This window comes from Stegodyphus dumicola, chromosome 8, assembly GCF_044657685.1.
Source record: "Stegodyphus dumicola isolate Sdum_Otavi_A_Nest chromosome 8, ASM4465768v1".
In the NCBI taxonomy this organism is placed as follows: Eukaryota; Metazoa; Arthropoda; class Arachnida; order Araneae; family Eresidae; genus Stegodyphus; species Stegodyphus dumicola.
This window is the reverse complement of record NC_140775.1, coordinates 152744975-152767335: the sequence shown is the minus strand read 5'-3', so window position 1 is coordinate 152767335 and position 22361 is coordinate 152744975. Positions and strand designations below refer to the sequence as shown.

The following is a 22361-nucleotide window of genomic DNA, read 5'->3' as shown; positions in this document are numbered from 1 at the left end:
CTAAATATTTATTAAAACATACATAAACGATAATAATAATATCGCAGAAGGAAAAAAATAATTTAATTTTCTTACTGAAATCTTAACTTTGTTATCTGCAAAACATTTTTGTTGATTAGATATCGTAAGTGAAATTACAAAAATGTGCATGTTTGTATGTAAATGATTATTAACATTTTTATTTCTTACTACAGCTGGACATTTCAACTCTTAGATTCTGATAAAGTTTATAGCCTTGGAAAGAAATTATCTGTATCGCCAAATATAGATGGTATCGGTCAATTGAGTTTTTTATTTTTTTCTAAAAGTTTGCAATTGAGTGCCCCTTGTTTTTGGCGATTCTTTTTTGACGCCAAGATCGGCACCAAGAAGGCACACTTTTAAAATAGCCGCTACACAAAAACAAAATTCAAATAATTGCAAAAACTCGGTGTGCATGTACACATCGATCTATTTTCGCTTGACAAAAACATCAGCGATTTGTACAAACTCGACATTGCGCACTGCCCTGACTTTGTCCAGGTACACATCGATCTATTTTCACTTAAAAAATGTCAGGAAACTAAAACTATCATGGTAACCAGAAATAGAGCCTTCTTCTTCTTCCTTTTTTTTTTTTTTTTTTTTTTTTTTTTTTTTTAACTTTTCATGTAGAACTGTATTCCCAACCAGAGTAGTTATTCCTAGTGTAAAAATGACTGTATTTAATTTTTGACGAGTACGAACAAAAGTTAATAAAATCTGTATCTACAAATCTTCAAATGAGATTTGTAACACATTGTAGTTAATTAGCTCCATTTATAGAATTTTTTTGGTGCGTTATTGATGTTCATTTTTAATGGTAAACTCGGATTTCAAGTAACTAAAACCGTAAAATCTTTGCAACATCGTAATTGCAACAAACACATAATTGAAATGCATTCACTGGCGGCTAAAATTGCTTAGGGGGGCTCTCCAGTTTGAGACCACTCTCCTAACGTATATTTATTCTGGGTCCTGGTTTTCCAAAAATTGAGTGCTACACTAGGTGCGCATAGCCTTTTTTTTAAACATAGAGAAAGATAAAGATAAAAGTGCAGTAACCTGAAGGTGTGTCGTTATTCTTATACACTAAACAGAATGAATTTAGGTGCTTACGTATTAACACAACCACCTTTGTAGAAGTCGCCAGATTTTTCAGAATGTGCCAAACTCTGGTAACCATGCGCATGACCATTCTTCCGGCAACCATTCTGAGAACAGTTCTTCAGTCAAGCTATGCCGCCGTTTTCGTATGCGTTCTTTTTTGTTGTACTTCAAATTCCAACGGCTTTTATAAACAAATCATCATATTTTTTTAACCTTAAACTTATTTTTAAAATATGAGCTGGTGGAATTTTCCGACAATGGAAGAAACTGCGATCAAATTCCTGTAGGAATACAAATTATGCACAAATATTTTTAGCACAAAGAGCTAGGGAATTTTGCGATAAATTTTCTAAAGGAAACAAAGAAGAAATGCGTTTCCTAGATAGCCGCTATTGCCGAGGATTGCATGAAGCCCAGTCTTCGCAATTCTCTGATATTTTTAAGGGGAAAAGAGATCGCTGTGTACTTCGGCAGAAGAAAAGCGAAAAAAAATTACACACAAATTTGAAGGAGAATGTAAATGTCTTATTTTTTTTTATGTATCACATATCCTTATTCATAATTCAGATTTTTGCTTTAAATTGCTGAAGTGTGTTTTCTTTTCATATGTTGATAATGTTTACCGAGGTACGGTAAATAATGATAGTTTGGTGAATCTTTCTAAGAAAAAAATTACGAAACCACCAACTTGAACCCGATAAGGTTGTTGCGTTAATAGGTCAACATCTGAATTTAAAGGTTAATAATTTTTCAGCCGCAGAAATTCTGGACAAATTTTTGAAAAAAAAATATTAATCCAAGATATCCTCAAATTTCGTTATATCCGATTTTTATACATTTGGAATTTCATTATAGCCATATAAAGTAACACCAAGGGGACGGGACCGAAAAGTTCGTTTATTATAAAGCCGGGTTTGCTGTAGCGGGTTTGACTGTAGAATTTTAGACAGCCACGACTTTCAGAGTGTTTGTCGATTTTTTATAAAGAAAGCTTGACGAACTAATAATAAGGACAGCAATAAAAAATTCTGCTTGATTTCACTTCTACGAAAATTAATATATTACTGTCCAGCATGTATCCTGAATTGTAACTGTGTCAGTACTTTCTCGATTTCGCTCGAATAGGTGTTCGCTGGAATATGATTTAGGTGCTTCCCACCACTTCCTGTTGTTGTACACTTCCCCTTCCGCCCCAATTACGCGTCGTTTGCCCACGAATGTGTTTATTACGAACGTCGAAAAACATTATTCGAGAAATAACGCCAAAAACGTCGCCAACTTGCCCACCCCTACGTTCTTTTCTACCCACCCTCAAGGCCGGACGGACTCCAACATAAACGCTTAATTCTTGCTCACCCCTATTTTTCTTTTCCTTCGCCCACTTGTTTAAAAGAAGATGCTGACTCATTTTACGCTGAAAAAGGCGCATTCCCGCAAAACACGACTCACTTCGTCATTTTTAGAAGACAACGAAAAAAACATTTTTTTAATGTCAGGATTTTTGTCTTTCGTGCTTTCTTTTATACGTCATTTATTTTTTGTGGAAGCTGAAAAATTCCTTAATCGCTCGGAGTTTTTTTAAAATTTAATTCATTTATTTTGTATCTTCTGAATACCGAAAGGTTTAAACGGGTATTTGTGACGTATTAGGAGTGAAAGTGTTCTTTCCCTCATTATGCTCGCTCTCAAGAAACTGCGTGTTTAAGAGGTGAAGTATTTTGGCTTAAGTGAACTTGATTTATACTTTCGCGGGTGTTTTTTGGAATAAAAAAGAAAATGAAATGAGCGTTAGCGCGCCTTGCACACCAAAGCGAACTTTCTGTTACAGAATTTTTGGTAAGTTGGGAACTCACTAAAAAAAAAAAAAAAAAAAAGGAAGTTCGAAGCAACGAATAAAAAACATACCTGGCTTTCGTATTATTTTAAACATTTCTAAGAGATGTTACTTCTTTTAGTTAGTTGTAAAACCTGCCTATTACAAACAGATTAGAAATAGTACAGCATATTGTTGCCAATCGACGACATGTAAAACCTTTTATATTTTACGTATTACTTTTATTCGATTCTTAAAATGGCGTTTATTGCTCATTAACTTGAGAAAGTGACACATTTAAAAAGTTATTTCATTGGTACTTCTTTTATTTGTATCACTTCACTACAAAATGGTATTATTTTACTGTATCATAACTATGATTAAAATACGTTTCAAAATCAATCACTTGTAAAGTTCCTGACTTGTTTGTTCTATAAATTATCGTCTGCATTCAAACTAAAGCCTAATCCTTACTTTTTCCCCTTTTTCTTTTTCTTTTTTTTTTTTTTTAACAAACGATTAGATTGCAGCTCTCTCTCTCTATATATATATTAATTTTGTACAAATGGTAAATGACATATCTCTTTATTTACATTCTGCGGGGGCAAAAGTGCAGAAACAAACATTGTAGATTTTAAAATTAAAATTCTTTTCCAGTTGAAGTTAACGATCTTCCAAAACTAAAGATTTAGTTTTATGAGCTGGAATCTTGCTACTGGAATCTCCACCTTTTTTTTATTGGGATGTTAGCCGCTAGTTCTGTAGGATGGGCAAATTTCTGGCCAGTGTTTGATTAAATATTCATACGTTATAGTATATAACTGATAGGATGGTTGGTATGCTTTTAGTTGCTATTGCGTTTCCTGCAAACACAGGAAGGTTTCTTGCCTTGGAATGCATGCCCTCAGGAAGGTCTTTCATTTTGAAACACGTAATGCAGATTACCCAATACACGAATAGCCAATTCATTCCGGTTATCGGGAAGATAAGAGATGAAATCTTGGCGAAATATCGATAATATGCGGTAGTGTTATATATTGGGTTCTCTATCTATGATCACGGAACGTCTTGTTGTCTGAGAGAAAGGGGGACATTGTGGTGGAAAGCAACTTTCTTCATTTAGTAGGTAATCCGATTATGATTAATCTGTAGACGATTTACATTCACATTTGTAAAAGTTGCTTCGCTTGAAATTTGTATTGGTTAGTTTGAAGTTACGAAGACAGCTCAATTAGGACTTGAGAAAAATGATATCTTTTGCAAGTGTTTAATCTCCAGAAGCTAAACTTTACTTCCCATTTTTCCAATTTGCAATATTTCCTTTAAACTGTGCAGGGTCTATTCGATGCTTCGGATCAGGAAACAGGAAAATTTAACTGTGCTCTTGCCAAGAATCGAACCACCGCGAATTTTTCTGACACTAGATGCACGTATTGACCACTTACACCGCAAGACTTTGCAGGGGTAAATGTGACAATTCCATACATTTTATCCATATGAAACTGGGAAGATGACTTGTGCTCTTAATTCTTCACAGCAGGAAACATGTATGGGACAGAAATTGGAAATTTCTTTTATAAGCAATTCATTTAGTTGATTGCTCAACTTCTGTGAAAAGTACATTTACGAATGCGTAATTAGTTGATTGTTGAGTACATTTTTATTTTGATATTTTGAAACTGAAAAAAAAAAAAAAAAAAAAAAAAAAAAAAATACGCTATAAGTACATGGAGCGACACAGCTTTCCAAGAATTTTCCCCAGGCATACCCTGAAGTAAGACACTGGTCTCGAATCACGGTTTGTCCCTCACTCTGAATCTTCAGCGCAACAAACAACTGCGTCAATTAAACGAAAAAAGAGTACTTAAACTGCGGTTGTGTTCACTACGCCAAAATTTTTTATGACTAAAGACCGGTTTTTTGAATATCAATTCTTTCTGAATGATGAGGTAATAAAAAAGAAAGGTAATAACTTTATTTATTTATAAGCTAAGCATGAATCGTTGTGTTTTTATTTTTTTAATGCAGAATTCCACAAATTCACTTATGTATTCTTATCGTTTCGTTTAAGCCGCACCGCGTCAAATAGTTTTTAATAAAATAAATAAATAATAATAATAATGGTGTGGTGGTGTATTTAATTACGGCAAAGCACACTTGGGCTATCTGCCAAAATAATAATGATTTTAATGAATCAGGCTGATGTAATTCAATCGGTCCAGCTAGCAAATAACAATAATTCCTGTTACATAACTTAGTTTGTTAATTAAAAATAGGAAAAAAAAATCTGACAGAGAATAATTAACACTTTGCTGAACGATAACACACTGGCGCGTGGAAGATAAAATATTTTAATGTGGGCAGTGGCAACATGTTTCTTTTAAGTCGCTGAGTTTGTTTACTAAATTCGAAAGACGGGCATGTTGCGTTTTGCTATGTGGCAACAAACTTCTTTTATATCTCCGAGTTTTCTGATTACATTTGAAACATAAACATCTTTGCCGAGTGGCACCGCAAAGCTTTTAAATCGCTGAGTTTTTAACTTTTTTTTTAAATTTTTTTTTTATTTGCTCTAAATGAGAAAAAAAGGTAAAGCAAATTCGAAATTCAAAATTCGAGCTTCGGGGTGCCCATGTTTGAGTGGAGGATTACGTGTCTTCAAAACTTGATGGCTATAGATGCCGCCGCTTTTTCACAATGCGAGGAGCATAATAGCAAATGCGTATTGTTTTTCCTTACACTATTTAAGTTAAAAAAAATAGAGATAGAGAGAGAAGGAAAAAAAAAAGAAAATTTGAAAGCTTGCAGATTTTATATTACGGCTAAAAGAGCCCTTTTTTTTAATACATTTTGTGTGTTATCTTTATTTATTAAATATCATGTTCTCCGTACTTAAACCACATAAAATTCAATTCAACAGCATTATCACAAAATATTTAAAAACAGAAAATCTTTAGAATTTCCGATACTGAGTTTCGCGCGCTTGAGATAAAAATGCTTTTTTTTTTTTTTTCGTACAATGTTGCCATTGCTCGCTTTGAAATAGTTAAAAAATTCGTTAAAGTTTTACAAAATATGAAATCAATAATAAACAAATTCCAAATTTGGGCTTCCAGATGCTCATATTCGAGCGGAGGCCTACGTTATTCAAAATTTGATATCTCTAGTCAATCAAAATTCATATCAAATATCAATAAATCAAAATATATCAATATTTGATATCTGAATCTACCGTTGTTTTTTACAGTGCGAGAAACATGCATATATTCATGCAGATTCGTCATTATTTAATTTCTTTAAATATAATACAGGGTTGTAATATTAGGTGTCAACAATCTGAAAAGTGAAACATTGTTTTACCGTGGACGACGCGAAATGCCAAAACGAAATTAATAGTCCTTCTGGACAAACTGTCCCTTTGGGTTAAAAAAAAGTGTTCATTTTATGCAAAACGGAATCAAAAGTAGTCTTACTGTGGAAAGTGGTGTGTGCAAAAATGAGGCATTCTCGCTTCGTTTTTGTATGTCTGCCTGCCCTTCAGCTGTCTCCCCCCCGCAAGAAATTGTTATCCGAAATGTCTTCGGTAAACTTCAAAACTAATTATTTAAAATAAACAGAGTTCTGCTTTATTTGCTACGCGCCTTTCCCTTTTTTTCTCCTTTTAAATACGATTTAAAATTATGAAGAACTTTAAAGAAATGCAGAAAAAGGTGCAAGACGAAAAACCAAAGTTTCGCACCTCATTAACTTCTTACAAAGTATTCTTTTCAACTTTTTCCTGCAAGTAGGGAAACAAAGGATTGGGAGGGAGGAAGGTGGATGCTAATTTGTGTTATTCTCCTTAGAAGGCACTTTTTACATCATTTTATCTCAAATATTTCCATATTTTTTTAGTCCAACACGGTAGAAAATTGTAAAGGGAGTGCGTGATTATTCTTATTTTGTGTATCTTAATTTAGAAAACACACAAATACCCCCCCCCCGCTTGAAAAATAATTTTTAACAAAATACTGTATTTTTCGTAAAGACTTCCCATGTGTATTTTCATTTCTCTTTAGGATACAATAAAAGTCCTTTGTATCGTATTTCCACTATAAATCAAGTAATGTTTTTCCTCTGCTATGTATTGCTTTGTTGTGGTTAAGGTATAAAACAATTTTTCCCCGCATTGATTGATTCCCAGGTGCATCCTTGTAAAAGATGTGCACTTGATTATCCAGTTTGCGGATTATCCATGCGTGGCGATGCCCACGCACACATAATCGACACGTTCAAGTGTGACAATTATTTAAGTTTTGCCTACAGTTTATGAGGTATTTCTCCCACCTTCTTAGCATGCCTTCGTAGTGTATTGGTCAGCACGCTGGGCGCGTATTCCAGAGGTCCGTGGTTCGAGTCCCAACAAAGGCGTTGCTCATTTTTCACATCTCCTGCTTTCAAAAAATCCTAATGTCTCTACAGTGGCGCCCAGACTAAAAGGGTGGTGGATGAGGATTCTCCACACTCAGGATTTGGCGATTGGGTCCCAGTCGCCCTTTAAAAGGGGGGAGTATATAAGGTATTTCTTCCGCCTTTTTAGCATGCCTTCGTAGTGTGGTGGTCAGCACGCCATGCGCGTATTCCAGAGGTCCGTGGTTCGATTCCCGCGGAGGGCGTTGCTCATTTTTTATCTTTCCTGCTTTCTGAAATACCCAGTGTCTCTACAAGTTAACCATAATAGAAGCATACCCTTTGATCTCCCCTTTGATTTACGTCTTATATACTCACTAGGACTAAGGTTACGTAAATTAAAAACACTCGAAAGCATGTTTAAAAGCTAATTAGATTAACCGCATCTGAGACTGTGTAGGTAGATTAATGAGAATAAGTGCATGTGCGGAAAGTAGCAGTACATGTCGGATGCTAACGCGATACCTGTTTGCCGCTCGAGGTTGATAAGTGCTTTTTATAGTGATTAGTTGAAAGAACAACCGTAGTATTATTTTTAAGGATTAGATTTTTTGATCATTGCAAATCTCAAGCCAAGTCGCATGAAGTGTTAAAAATTGTTGTAGATTAGAAATCGATCTTTTAATTGTAACCCACCAGGGTAGTCACCGAAAAAATCGCGCACCAAAACGCGGCAGAGAAAACAATATAGGGGAAAACGTCCTCTTACAAAAGAAAAGAAAGCAAGGAGAAAACATCGAAGTTCTAAAACTACGGTCCGCGGCTTATAATATTGTTAATATTGTTTCTTACGTGTAACCATTTTAAGCAAATCAAATTATGAGTTCTAAAGCAACTGTCGATAGTCGAGTTAAGAAGTTGTAAATTGCACCACTGCATGTGGTGTTTTTTTATAGCATTGCAAATTCGCATTTGCTTGTCTGCTCTTACCGTCAAGGAGGCTAGAATAAATGCAAAATGTTTAAAGAAATGCATCCAATCCAATTCTATAAATATCTTTCGAAAAATAAATACGGTCAATTAAAATTATATGAATGGGATTTATGTCTGTATTTGAAAATATTTGCCGATGTGAAAGGACATTTGCGAAAATGAAGTACGTAGAGTCTGAATACAGATCATCCACATATTTTATGGATGAATGGCTGCCAGAGCCTCAAGGAGGTTGGACTTCTGCTTACATCCTGTGAGGAAGAGCACCTCGGGGGGGGGGTCCGAGGGTTCCGTCTGCCCTACCACCAAACCACACGAGAGGACTTTCAGCTCGCCATATATTTAGAGTGCCTCCATGTCGCAAAGACACTATACATTTACAAACATCCATGCTTTCTCCGGGATTCGAACCCGGCACTTCGGTACTGCAGTAGCTCTCCTAACCACTGCACCGTCTGACGTCACAACCAACGTAAATGATAGGAAGTACAATACCTAAATTGCAATGTCAGACTCCAGTGAGATGAAATGTTATCTCAGCAGGAAAAAAAATGCATTCATCGCATTAGTACAAAACTGAATTTGTTCTGTAATACATTTATTAATAAATTAAAATATTTTATTAATTTTTGGTCGGCAGGGATAGTAAAATATGTGTATTATATAAAAGCAGCAGTTTCTAAAAATATTTTTTAATTTTTAATTTTTTTTATTGTTGGCCCGCGGAATATGAAATTTTCACTATCTGGTCCTTTTCAAAAGAAGTTTGCCAATCCCTGTTCTAAAACGCGGTAAAAAATAAAGCGTTGCAAAACTTAACAGATTTAAAATTTCGCCATAGAAAATATCGTGGTAAAAAATAAAGCGTCTGCAAGCGCTCGCATGATGATAAACATCACAGACGTGCATTTTCTGAGTGAAAAGATTTGAAGTGAATTTTCGCTTATGTGAAGCACAAGAAGAAATAAATAATATTTTTACAACTATATTTCATATTTTTGTCTTGACTAATATATTTTTACCTAAAAGGCGAGTAGAAAATAAGTATTCAAAATGTTGAAATTAGTAAATAGAATTTTAAACATACGTATCTTTCTGATCCTTTCTATTTTACTATATATAGCCTATTTCCGTCTTTAAAAGAGATTAATTAAATAACTGCTTAAGAAATAGCAAAATAATTTAAAAATTTTCTTAACTGTTACATGTAACATTAATTTTTAGTATGTACAGGTTTTGAGTGCTTAAGGTTTCTTCTTGAATTTCGTGTGTATTCGTTAGTGAATTTTCAGACTGCTGCAAACACGAATAGAACATATAAAATATACGTATAGAACATATATGTACAGAACATATAAAATGTTATGTAAAGAACTATATATAAATTATATTTAATAGTTACAAAACAATTCTTTTGAAAACAAAACGCAAACTTGCCTTGTATTTTCGCGCATTAAGCTGCAGAAAAATTATTACTAAAGACATTAAGTAAAAAATTTAGAACTAATATTTCACAAAGGCCGGAAATTGAAATTCATAGGTAATAAATTTCAAATAATTATATAAATGCAACATAGAATTTAAAAATTTTAAAACCTAAACATTTCAAACAAATTCAAATTCATTTTAAATTTTAAAATGTTAAAACCTAAACATTTCAAACATTCAAATTCATTTTTAAAATTTTTAAATATTAATTTTATATGTTTATTTGAAATTTATTACTTATGAATTTCAATTTCTGGTCTTTGTGAAATACTAGTTCTAAATTTTTTACTTTATGTTTTTAATGATAAATTATATTTAATCAACAAATACACTTACTTTTCTTTTTAATTACTCCTATGTATTTTCAAATCTTTAATGATTCTTAAATATTCTATTTTAATTGGTGTTATATATTTTACTTTAATTATTCATGTGTTCATTGTATTATTTTACTTTAATCATTTTGCTTTAATTGTCCTTCTATATTTTACTTATTCTTGTCTATTTTGATTATGCGTTGAATTTGCGATGAGAGGGGGGGGGAATTACGCTTTTACTTTCTTAGTGAGTGCCCTAAATGATTATGCAGATAAATTAAAATAGTTGTTATGTACTAAAGTTCTGTTCCTTCCAATTTGTAAATGTCGCTTTGTAATGTTTATTAACTGTTATTGTCTACCGAAAGAAATTAAATGCTGGGTAGGGGGAAATTAAAAATGGTATCAGAAGCTAACGCATTGCACTGTCTTTTTATTGTATGAATGGAACTGGGGAAAAACCGGTATTTGTCTGCACAAAAAGGGAAAAACCGGGGAAAATGTTCCATTCCCTTGTCAGCATCTTCACCTTGCCACTTTCACTCACCACATACGATCGTTTTGTCGTATTGGCAGGGGCGGAAAACCTTTTTCCCCATGTGACGTACGCGCAACGCCGTCGAAAAGTCAGCGGGGAAAAAAATCTGCTTGGTTAAAAAAAAATATCAATAATAATAATAATAAAAAGTGCAGGATAAAACCGACGGCTGGAATGCCGAGAGTCGTCGACCCTTCCTCAGAGCGCACAGCGCCGCATAGTGGCAGTCTAATAAAAGTCGGAGAGACAATCGCTACGGGAACGCGTTTGCTGTAATTTGGCACTATTTCATCGAATTGGCGTGTATTTTTTTTTTATTTCGTAATTGAGAATTAGTAATTACCATTTATGTGTAAATTTGAGGAAATTTACGATTCCCTAATTAACAGAACCTGTTTTAGTATATTCTTTTTCAAAATTTATAATTCTCTTTTTATTATTGTCCATGTCTTAAAACTTTTGCTATTCTACATTACTTAATTATCTAGTATTTTTTATTATTTTTAGTACAATAAATAAACAACTAAGAGTTTAATATCAAAACAATAAATTAATTATTTGAGAAGAATAAATTGCAGGAAATATATTCACGTGAAAAAAAAAAAAATATTTATTTGGGAAAGAGGGGCGAACTGTTTTCTGATAATAATCTTAAGTGAAATATTTATGTCTTTTTGAAAGTCATATAGGCGAATAAAATTTTTTTTACTTTTTTTTCAGATTGTATTTATGGGATTCTTACTATGTCTGAAAGACCTAAGAGAAAGAAAGGAAAGATTATGTTTGCGTTCAAAGTGGATATCCATTGACGTAGTAAGTGCTATCTCTTTTATTTATAAAATTTGCTAATTTCGCTAAAAATTAGGAGCTCACAATAATAATATATAGTATTTTACATTTAAGTTGCAGTATCTGGTCGCTATAATGTGAGAATAAAATTTTATCGGCCTTCTAAATATGTGTATGCTGTTTCTTGATAAATGCTAATAATTAAAATTTAAATTGGAAAAATTTTATTCTTCAGAATTCTTCAAACCTATTGGGGTCAACACACTCTGTTGTTAAGTTAATATAAACAACTAACTATATCACTTCGTTTCTCGGAAAACAACCGAAAATTTTTCAAAGGTTATGTTATTTTTGGCGATGCTTTTCTTTCCCTTGGCGACATATTGGCGTCGTACGGCAAACCTGCCTTCGCTTTCGGTAGTTGAATTGGAAACAGCCAGTAGCAGAACTACGACGCATACGGAGAGAGCTGAAATTTGTATTCTTCTCTCTGGCTAAATTCTTTTTCTAATTACGTGTATTTAAATTTATCGTTTACATATTGAAATGATTTTATTCCGGGATTGATCTGTCTTGGTGCTATGCTTTCAAGTGACGGAGTGATTCCATCGAAATTTGAATAATTGCGCTGGAAGAATTCCCGGATGTCGCTGGGCGTGTTGGATGTATGAGTGCTGTGTGGTGGATGTTACTATGTTCACAGTTCCTTGACATTCCTGAGCCACGAAATTCCTGAGAGTGCGCCCGGTTATTGTGTTCCAGGCCCACGTCACCGGCAGATAAGTATTCTTCGTTCTCGGTGAAAATTTTTTTCTTCCTTTCTGCGCTCTTTATGTAGTCTTTTTTCCATCTATTAAGCGTGTAATGTTTATTAAAAGTTGTTCTGTATGCTTGTAAATCGTCTGCATCTAAACAAATACGTTTTTTTTTTAATTTTGGCATTATTGGGATTTTTTCAAAGTCCGAATTTTATAAATCTGTGTCCTGAAATACTATGTTTGTAAGAATAAATTGAAATTAAGCTTTTATTTAATTTATAAAATTAAGCTTTATAAATAAAATTAAATAATTGTTAAATTAAAAAGTTTTTCTTCAATGACTTTTTAAATTTTTATGAAGAAAAATGCTTTTTGTGTAATTTTTCAGCAGTTTATAACAAAATCTCGCGTCATGCAATTTATTGTGTGAAAAAGTATTTTACACAAGTAATAGTAGTAAATTCTAGAATTTTTTTTTTTTTTTTTTTTTTTTTTTTTTTTTTTTTAGTATAAAGTTTATTAGAAAAAAGTTTTCAAATTTTATTAGAACTTGTATTTTTGATTTAAAAAAATGAATATCTGCCATTCAGCTGTTAATAATATGAGCCTAAAAATTGAGATTTTTCGTAGTTTAAGAAAACGTAATTAATTATTCAGAATTTAAGTACGAAGGCGGACTATTATTGGTTGTTGAGGTTATAAATAATTTATTTAAATCATTAATATTAACTTCCATTCTCAAAATTTTCATGTAATTATTTCCGTATTTATATTGTAAAAAATAAGAAATTATATTTTGGTTAACCAACAGTTATTTTTCATCTTAAAAATGTGTATTAGATGTTTCAGTTCATCTTAAAAATGTGTATTAGATGTAACAAAGTAAATCTGTTTAATTTATTTTGTGATAAGAGAAAATTTGGTGATAAAAAAAAGTAAGATTTTACACGTGATTAGTTATTTTGAATAAGTAGATACAAAGTAAAGATTTTATTGTTTTTAAATAACTAGCCTCCTGAAACCCAAAATATTTACTGTAAGAAAACATATAATACTTTTCATTAATCTAGCTGGTGTAAAATCACGTGTCCAGCTAGTAAATAATAATAATTTAAATGAAATTACGTTTATTGTTTTTAAATCGCTTAGTTGGTTAACCTGTATCTGTAAGAGACGTTAAATTTGAAAGAAAAATCAAAATATCTTTCGTTTTGCAAAATAGCTTTAAACAGGCGCGGGGAAGATAAAAGTATTTTGTATCGGACAATGGCAACACATTTCTTATTTTAAATCGCTGAGTTTATTTATGTAACTCGCGAGACATTCGAAACGCAAATATATTGCGTTTTGTTGAGTGGCAACTCTTTCAAGTCGCTGAGTTTTCTGATTAAATTTGAAACAGAAAATTTTGAAGTGGCAAGACATTCCGCTTTAATACCCTAGTCCCTTGAATTCATTAAATCAGCATAAAATATGAAGTAAATTAAAAACAAATTCAAAATTCCCTCTTCGAGTTGCACATGCTCGGTTGGAGGACTACTTGTGTTCTAAGTCTCTCGGCACCAGTTACCACCGTTTTTGTGTGAGGAACATACATACATACATATTCTTCATTATTTAATTAAAGAGGTGAAAATTGAGACTATGTGCAAGACAATTTCTGTTAACTGAAAATTTTAGTCTGTTATTTAAATACTTTTTGTCATTAATTTGATATTCTTGGAAATACATTTTTAATTATGGTAACACCATTTACTGAAATGAGATTTCCCTCCAATTCGACACCCACTTTTTTAACTATCCCAATGAAATATTAAAAAATTAATGTGAAGATAAATTGCTAGGAAAAAGTAGAAATTATTCTAAAACTATCGAAGTATTTCCAGACTTTTTTTTTTGAGCTGCCCTCATTCTCCACAATCGTTAATTGTAGTAAATGATTTTAGATGTAATCCAGCAGCTCCCGCTCCCTAGTAAATGATTTTAGATGTAATCCAGCTCCCGCCCCCTTCCTCCCCCAAAAAGTGTTGAGAAGTCCTATTTAATAATTTTGTATTTTTTTCATATCGGATTTGTTCGATAGATGGCACTATAACCAATGCGATAATTTAGTTTTCGTTCGGCTACTTAAATGATGTATTTTCGGCAAATGTTGTGAAATATTTTTTCCTCTGCAAAGAAAAAAAAAAAAAAAGAAAAGCGTTATTTTTCCCCCTCGATTTCCCTATAATTGTTCGTTAAACCCACCATCAACATACGATTTAAGGTTGCTTTGAGTAAGATTATGTATACTTTTCCCCTCGAATTCCCTAAAATTGTTCGTTAAACCCAGCATCAACATAATTTAAGGTTGCTTTGAAAAAGATTATGTGCATCGCCAAGTTAAAATTTTACATTTCAAAATGGCGAGCTATTTTTGCAAATATTATTAAATAGCTGATAATTAAAAAAATAATTATAATAATAATAGTTAATATTTGGAGATTTAATCTAGCAATTTATTTCGTATCAGTTTGTTATTGTGATTATTATTATTATTATTATTTTACTTTTTCTTTTTTTATAATATGTGTACTTTATAGAATGTATAAGGTAATTCTTAATTACATTTCTATTTCTCTGCGTATTGCGTTACCCTCTCAACCTGAGAGCTCTAGAAACACTGCACTTGACATCACTGCGCTGCAATAGTTGGCTGAGATTAATTGAAAGTTGTGGTTTGTGTTATATGGATAATATTAAATTCCAACGAATTTTTTATCTGAATCACCTCAAGGAAAAAAAAATCCATTGTAATTGCAAAGTAATTTTTTTAATCCAGTTATTTATTAGCCCAAAGGGGCAATTTGCCCAGAAGAGCTATTAATTTCATTTTTGCATTTTGCAGCATGCACTATAAAACGGCGTGTCAATTTTCATGTTATTGCCACCAAATATTAGAGCCTTGCATTGTATTTGAAGAAATTAAATAATGAAGAATCTACATAAATGTATGTATGTTTCTCGCACCGTGAAAAAACAACGGTATTTAGAGACATCAAATTATTTTGAACAACATAGTCCTCCACTCGAATATGGGCATTTGGAAACTCAAATTTGGAATTTAGAATTTCTTTTATTATCCTTTTTATATTTTGTAAAATTTTAGAGAATTCTTGATTAACAAACCCAACGATTTCAAAACGAGCAATGGCAACACTGTACGAGGGAGGATATTATCTTCAGCGCGCGAGACTGTGTATCGGAAATTCTAAAGGTAGCCTTTTTTAAAAAAATATTTTGTAATATTGCTGTTGAACTTAATTGTATGGTTTAAGTGCGAAGAGCAGGATATTTAATAAATAAAGGTAACACAGAAGACGTTAAAAAAATGCCACTTTGGGTGTAATCTGAGGGCTCTGAGATTTTATTTTATCAGAATTATTGAAAACATAACGATATTTTTTTATCTTTTTAGTTAGTTATCTTTTTAAAGATATTGTGCCAGGGGACCTCAACCTATTTCGCTCTATGCACCTATTTCACAGTCGCTAGATCATGCCCCCCCCCTCTTTTTTCCCAAGCTCGGAAAGTATACACATGCATTAATTTGATAGGTTTAGATTAGGTTTGAATGTGTTTTATGTACTAAACATCAGAAAGTGTAGGTAAATATCAGAACTTGAATAAAAGTAATAATGTATTAACAGATTGACCGCAACCCTTCTTGAAACTGTGAACCCCCTCCTTGTTGGGAATCCCAAAATTATATTAACGTTGCGTCGAGGAATAGGAAAAATGCATAATGAAAGTTAAAGTAGCGCAGTTTAAATGCGTGAGAATTTACCTACTTACTTACCTTCAGTTAAAAAAATATGAATAAAAAACTCAAAATAAACAGTAAATAACCGAAAGTTTTCTGAATTAAGCATCCTCGTTTTGAATATCGTTAATATCTGTGTTATTAAATTAGTTCAGTGACAGATACATAACAGAAAGGTAAAAATTCGCTTGAAATGCACCGGGGAAAAATTGCAGGATTTTTTTTTTTTTTTTTTTTTTTTCTTTTTCCATTTTTTGGTAAAGTTATGATAATTTGGTAATTTTTAATTAATAATTATCAGAACATTTTTTTACCTCTTTTTTAATAATCTATTGCAATTTGGTAATTTATAATTAATAATTATCAGAACCTTTTTATGTTTCCTTATTCGATAATTTATTGTGATTTGGTAATTTTTAATTAGTAATTATCAGAACCTTTTTATGTTTCCTTATTCGATAATTTATTGTGATTTGGTAATTTTTAATTAATAATTATCAGAAATCTTTCATGCTTCCTTTTTTGGTAATTTATAATTTTTTGATTTTTTTTTTTTTTTGTTTCCGTTCAGTTTTTTAAAAAAAGTTTTTTATGTATTGAAATTTCAAAAATTGAAAAATTATCATCGAATGTTAATTACTCGGAATATTATTTTAGATATATCCCAGTTTGCTGTGTGGAATATCGCCATTTGGCTTCTTTGTAAAATGTATACTTAAAGGAAACATGCCTTTTTGAAAACAATTCGTGAAAAAAAGGTAGTGTTTTAAATCGTCTTGTGGGTAAAGGGACCTCAGTTTTTCTATGAATTTCTCATAGAAGAACTAAGGTGCATGATTTGGAGTTCATAGATTCAATACAATTTTTTAACTTCCTTCGGTTGAGCAAGATTCTAAATAAACTTTCAGAAATATAACGAATGTAAATAGGCGTAATGTGCTAGGTTAATCAAATGGATTGATCTAATTTCAGGTAAACATAATTAATTCTCTACCTGCTATCCGTGTCTTCATTGGATACATCTCTTATTATTAAGTAATGAAGAATCTGTATGTATGTATGCGTGCATGCATGTTCCTCACATTGTGGGAAAAGGCGACACCTAGAGCCATCTGATTTTGAACAAACGTAGTCCACATCGAAGCCCTAATTTTGAATTTCGAATTTGTTTCTCATTCATTTCGCATTCTGTGTGAGTTTAAGGAACTTTTAATCAAAAACTTAGCGATTTAATAAACTTGTGGGGCTACCTGGCAAAATGTAAGATGTAAGTTTCAATATTAATAAGAAAACTCAGCGATGTAAGAAACTTGTGTTGCCGCTCGGCAAAACACACCATATTTGTGTTTCAAATTGAATCAGCAAACTCTTAGATTTGAAGGAAATTTGTTGCCACTTACCGAATTAAAATACATTTATCTTTCACTCGATAGTGTGTTACCGTTCAGCAAAGCGTAATATAATTTTTCAAATTTTTTAAATTTAATTTCTCAAATTTTTTCGAGAAAGTAAGCGATTTAAAAGTAGTAAATATAGGATTAGTTCGGTTGTTGTTAAATTACTAAGTGATTCCCGTGAAACTACATTAACTATATTCATTAAAACCATTATATATTTTGTTTTTTTAAAGTAACTATTGGAAAAAGGAATCTACGAGGTTTAAGAATGTGACTTGGATATTTGTGTAGAATGAATATTAAGTTTGTTTAATGGAATTCCAACTCTACAGACAATGTCGTCTGAACGTATAAGCCATGATTGGAGGGAGGAGAGGTTGGAACGATAGAATCCATATTGCCAAATACATTGTTATTTGCAGAGTATTAAATTTCTTTAACGAAATATTTCCGCAGATACTGGGAATGTCGTCTGAATGTTTTCCGGCAAATTTATTACCATTTACCTGGTGAAAGTAAGAACCATCGAAATCTACAAAAACTCGGAGGCTGTGACTATAAACCAAATGAAAACGAATGCAGTGATTTTGATGTCCCATAACTGGTCTTTTAAGTCATTGGATCTTCTTCCTTCGGCGATATGTTAAAAAGATACGCTCAAGCCTACCTTCACAATATAGCTTTGAAAGTAACAGCGCAACGGTTATGCTCGAACAAATATTTTAAGAATATAATTACTGGCCTTGTGCTGTTCTTGTAGATTCATATCGTATTTGTTAGTAAAACTGACCGTAGCTCCCGATGCAATATTACTGCACCTTAGGTATCCTAATTACACATTGAATTTGTTTTTGTTGTTGTTAATTTACTTTCTTTCATCCAACTTAATCAAAAGTTCTTGATTCCATTATTAGCTCCTCCCCCATCAAATGGCTGTTTTGCTTGTTAATACACTCCTCTTTCCAGCCTCTCATAAGCTTTTTCGGCTGCACACGACTGATAGCCACGCCTTCCTGTCTGCTGTTACACCCTTTACAAACTTTTGTCCTAAAGTCTAATCCAGGAAGCCTTACATGATGTTGGATTTCCGTCACGCTGCCATGTGTTCTTCTCTTCTACTTGCTTTTTCATACATTAATTGTTTATCATATTTAACGTACTCACCATATGAAGTGCTATTTTTGATCAACCAAACATCACTCTAGAGGTATATCTTCGTTTGGATGACTTTTCGGATTGAGAAATGGCTTTTGCCTTTTCCATCACTTCCACACCATCATGTCAGCCATAATTCTACGCTTTAGGTTATAACTTAGAATTATGCTGGTCAACCGCCCAGGCTCTTAACTTAGGTGAACTCGGGTCACATGGTCAACCGCCCAGGCGCTTGACCATGTGACCCGAGTTCATTTAAGTCATTTGCAAGTAAAACTGAACATAGTTATCCTTTTCCATAGTTTCCTTTGTATAATCTGTTTGTATATTTGTATGCAAATTTCAAAACTAATTCTATCTGAAATTGGGTAAATCTGTTTTGCAATCGTTTTTTCTCGGGGGGGGGGATGCAATCAGCATATTAACCAGTTTCTTACCTGACTCATTTTCACGTAGCGTTTTTATTATTTTATTTAGCTATTAGGCTATCCATTATGCAACTCGGAAAAGTTGGTAGCATATGGTCTGTTTCGTAACCCAAAATTGGTTTGAAGACGCCATTCATTGTCAAACTTAGTTGGACGACGGAATACTCAATCGATTTGTGTGCCCATTCTTTTAATAAACAAGGTTAACTTTTAAAGGTGTTCCTATTATTTCGCCCTTTCCAGTCTGAGTTGTCCCGAAATCCGTACAATGCATTGTAGATAATTCTTCAATTTCAAATTGGCAACGCCCACGTATCGTCTTCTTGAGATTGCGTAGAGGTTATTCTTTTTTATTTCATTCAGAATGGTGAAAACTTTTAAATTTGGTTTGAGATAGACATTTCTAAGTTTAAACGAAAATTGGGAAATAAGATTTAACTTTATTTCAGAAAATTTAACTATAAAACGCGTTGTTTCCTTCCACGCAATTAACTAAGACAATGTACTTCTGTCTTAAAACTGTCAAGAGGTGAAACATAAAAACATTCTTTCCTGAAGCGTGTGCAATGGGAATATTTTTCTTGAGGTATGTAGATTATTTTTACATTATAAAAGTTAGATCTGGTTTTGCTGTGTATTTATTATATCTAAGTGAATTTTGTTATTGTTTAAAATCAGCTCAGCTTGAAGTTGAATTGTGGTTATTTTAAAACGTACAATCATGTGTTTTTGATTTGTTTGAATCAATAAAAGTATGCTAATGCTATCAAGAATTACTCTACAAAATGTTATGTGTTAACAGAAAACAAAGACTTTTAGATTCAGTTTATGCTCCTACAGTATTATTAAAATAATGTATAGAACCCTTTTTTTTTAAAAATTGTTTAGAATTAAATGTGGATTATAGAGCTTACTTTTTATAGATTTAGCAAATGACAGTACTTTTAAGAGAAAATATTCCTTAGTTCTAAAACATGTGGCAGCTTTTAACTGTTTGGTGAATTGGAATACGACTCAATTCCTCCGGAAAGACTTTATTATTATTATTTTGATGAAACAAGTGTCATTCTGAGGTTGAAAAGTGGAATTTTATATCTTTCTCTTAGATGTAGTGTTATACCTAACTTTTTAAAAATTTTTATTGTTTATTTATTTATTTTATCTTTTGCAAATCTGGAACAAATATTTAGCAAATAAAAGCCTTCAGTCACTTTTCGAAAACCCTGCATATGTTTCTCTTAACTAAATTTCAAGTCAGCCCCTTTACCACATCCCGAATCCAGATAATAAATGTGGCGGGAAGGCATCTAACTCCCCGTGGCGTGTAATGGTCTCATCAGGAGCCCCATTTAAATCATCACCATTTTTTCCCCCTTCCCATTTCTAAACTCTTCTTCGAATAATAACAACAATAAAAAATAATCAAAAAAGTAAAATATTCCCTCCAGTGCGATCTTCCCCGGACAAAACGTTTGAATTCTTCCCCCTCGGTCCCCATCTCGCATTAAAAAAAAAGTAAATAGAATTAAAAAAAAAAAAAAATTGAAGAAGAATAAAGCACTTGACTACCGAATTTAGAATTCCCCTTTTGGCAACGGTCCAGAGGCATATTTTAAAGTGGAAGCTCTGTGCGCGTGTGTTACACTGTGTGCAGTTTATGAGCTTTAATCTAGTCGGTCTGGTTATATTGTTGTACATTCGTTGTCGTTGGCGTGAGTCATTGTTCTTTCATGTGTTGCCACCTCCCCATCTAGAAATTGATATCTCGTTTTAAAGTATTTAATGGGATTAAAGGAAACTGTCGTTTTTTGTTGTATTATTTTTAACTTCTCGACGTCAAAGGCGTTTTGTCACGGGATCGTCTCGTTCGTTGATTTTGTTTAATATTTGTTTGTTTATCTGTTTATTTTGGAATTTCCGACTTTTCACACCCGCCTGTAGAGAAAAATTTTATTCCTAGCATCTGAATATACAAAATCCATATTTTAATAGGTAAATAGAAAAGATGTTTGACAATTGACATTTTGCTGTGAATGAAATATGAACATAAACTTATGTATCACAGTTATACTCACATAATTCATAAACCTTCATTTAATACAGCTTTGCTGCGTAAATAAAAAATGTGCAGTTTAAGGCAACAAATTATTAAGGATTGGACGAAGTTCTTAAAAAAAGATGCGGGGAGTTCCAAATACTTATTGCTAAATATTATTTACATAATTAGAATTCATAATGAAGATATTTTTATGAATATGTGTCTGTATTTAGAGACGGCTAAATTGAAAGCTTTAAATTCATTTTTCTCAGATTTGTGTTGCTTAAAAATGTTTAAATTTTAATCACTGAAAAAATAACCAATGAATTTTTTTAAAATAATATATGCTTAAATTTTATTGCGAGTTTTGAATTTATGTTGTAAGTTACTAAATTTTTGATTAAGTAACGAAACTTTAAGCGTTATTAGTTATGTAAAGAGTCAACATAAGAAGAGTGTTCGAAATAAAATTAAATCCAAAATAGTATTAAAGGTATCGTATTTCAAAGGAAATACCCATTTTGACCGTTCGAATCCATTTGAGCTATTTTTTTGTATGACGTATGTACGTATAGACAGAATAAAGGATTCTTTTTCTCAAACGGATTGTAAAAGGGATTTAAATTGGAGTTTTTCGTAACGTCTGTACGTACGTATGCATGTGTTCCCCGTAACTCAAAAATGATTAGCCGTAGCACGAGAAATTTTTGCACGTGGGTCTGCTATCACATTTGCCTCTTTTTTATTGCAATCGGCAATACCAAATTTGTAAGAAGTTTGACTCCCTTATGGCAAAAATTGACCGATATGTTTAATTTCAAAATTTCCAGTTTTTGATGTCATTTTCAACTTGCCTTGAAAGATTGGTTAATTAGATTAGAATAATTCGAGGAAATCAGTTTAAATGATGGGTAAATACAAGGAAGTTCATATGGTCATGTGATATAGGCCATACAAGGAAGTCATGTGGTGTCCGCATCATATTTTTTATAAGTAAATTTCAATACTTTAATTTTCATTTTATATTATAGCTTTATTATTGAATTTTATGTAGGTGAAATAAAATATTTGAGAAGAAAGAAAATGAAAAAAAAAAAAAAAAAGGGGGGAGACAATACATTATTATTATTATTTCTGTTTTATTTATTTATTTTTTCCCCAAACGGGAAAAGAATATGATAGGTTTTTCATAAAAATTTTAATTGTTTGTGTGAGAATAATGAATGATTGCTCATGTTATCTTAATTCATTCTTGCTGTAAGATTGCTTAAATATAATACAACAGTGATTGCTATTTCTATGAATAAATTAAAAAAATAAAAAAGAAT

At 32.2% G+C, this 22361-nt stretch overlaps 1 long non-coding RNA gene across 1 annotated transcript in view; it reads left to right on the top strand.

The window, feature by feature from the left end:
• Nucleotides 1–22361, top strand: part of LOC146996002 (uncharacterized) — a 121215-nt gene that overhangs the window by 57890 nt on the left and 40964 nt on the right. Inside the window, exon 2 of the long non-coding RNA XR_015042901.1 lies at nucleotides 11387–11479. This is a non-coding gene — a long non-coding RNA (uncharacterized LOC146996002). The remainder of the gene's footprint in view (nucleotides 1–11386; nucleotides 11480–22361) is intronic.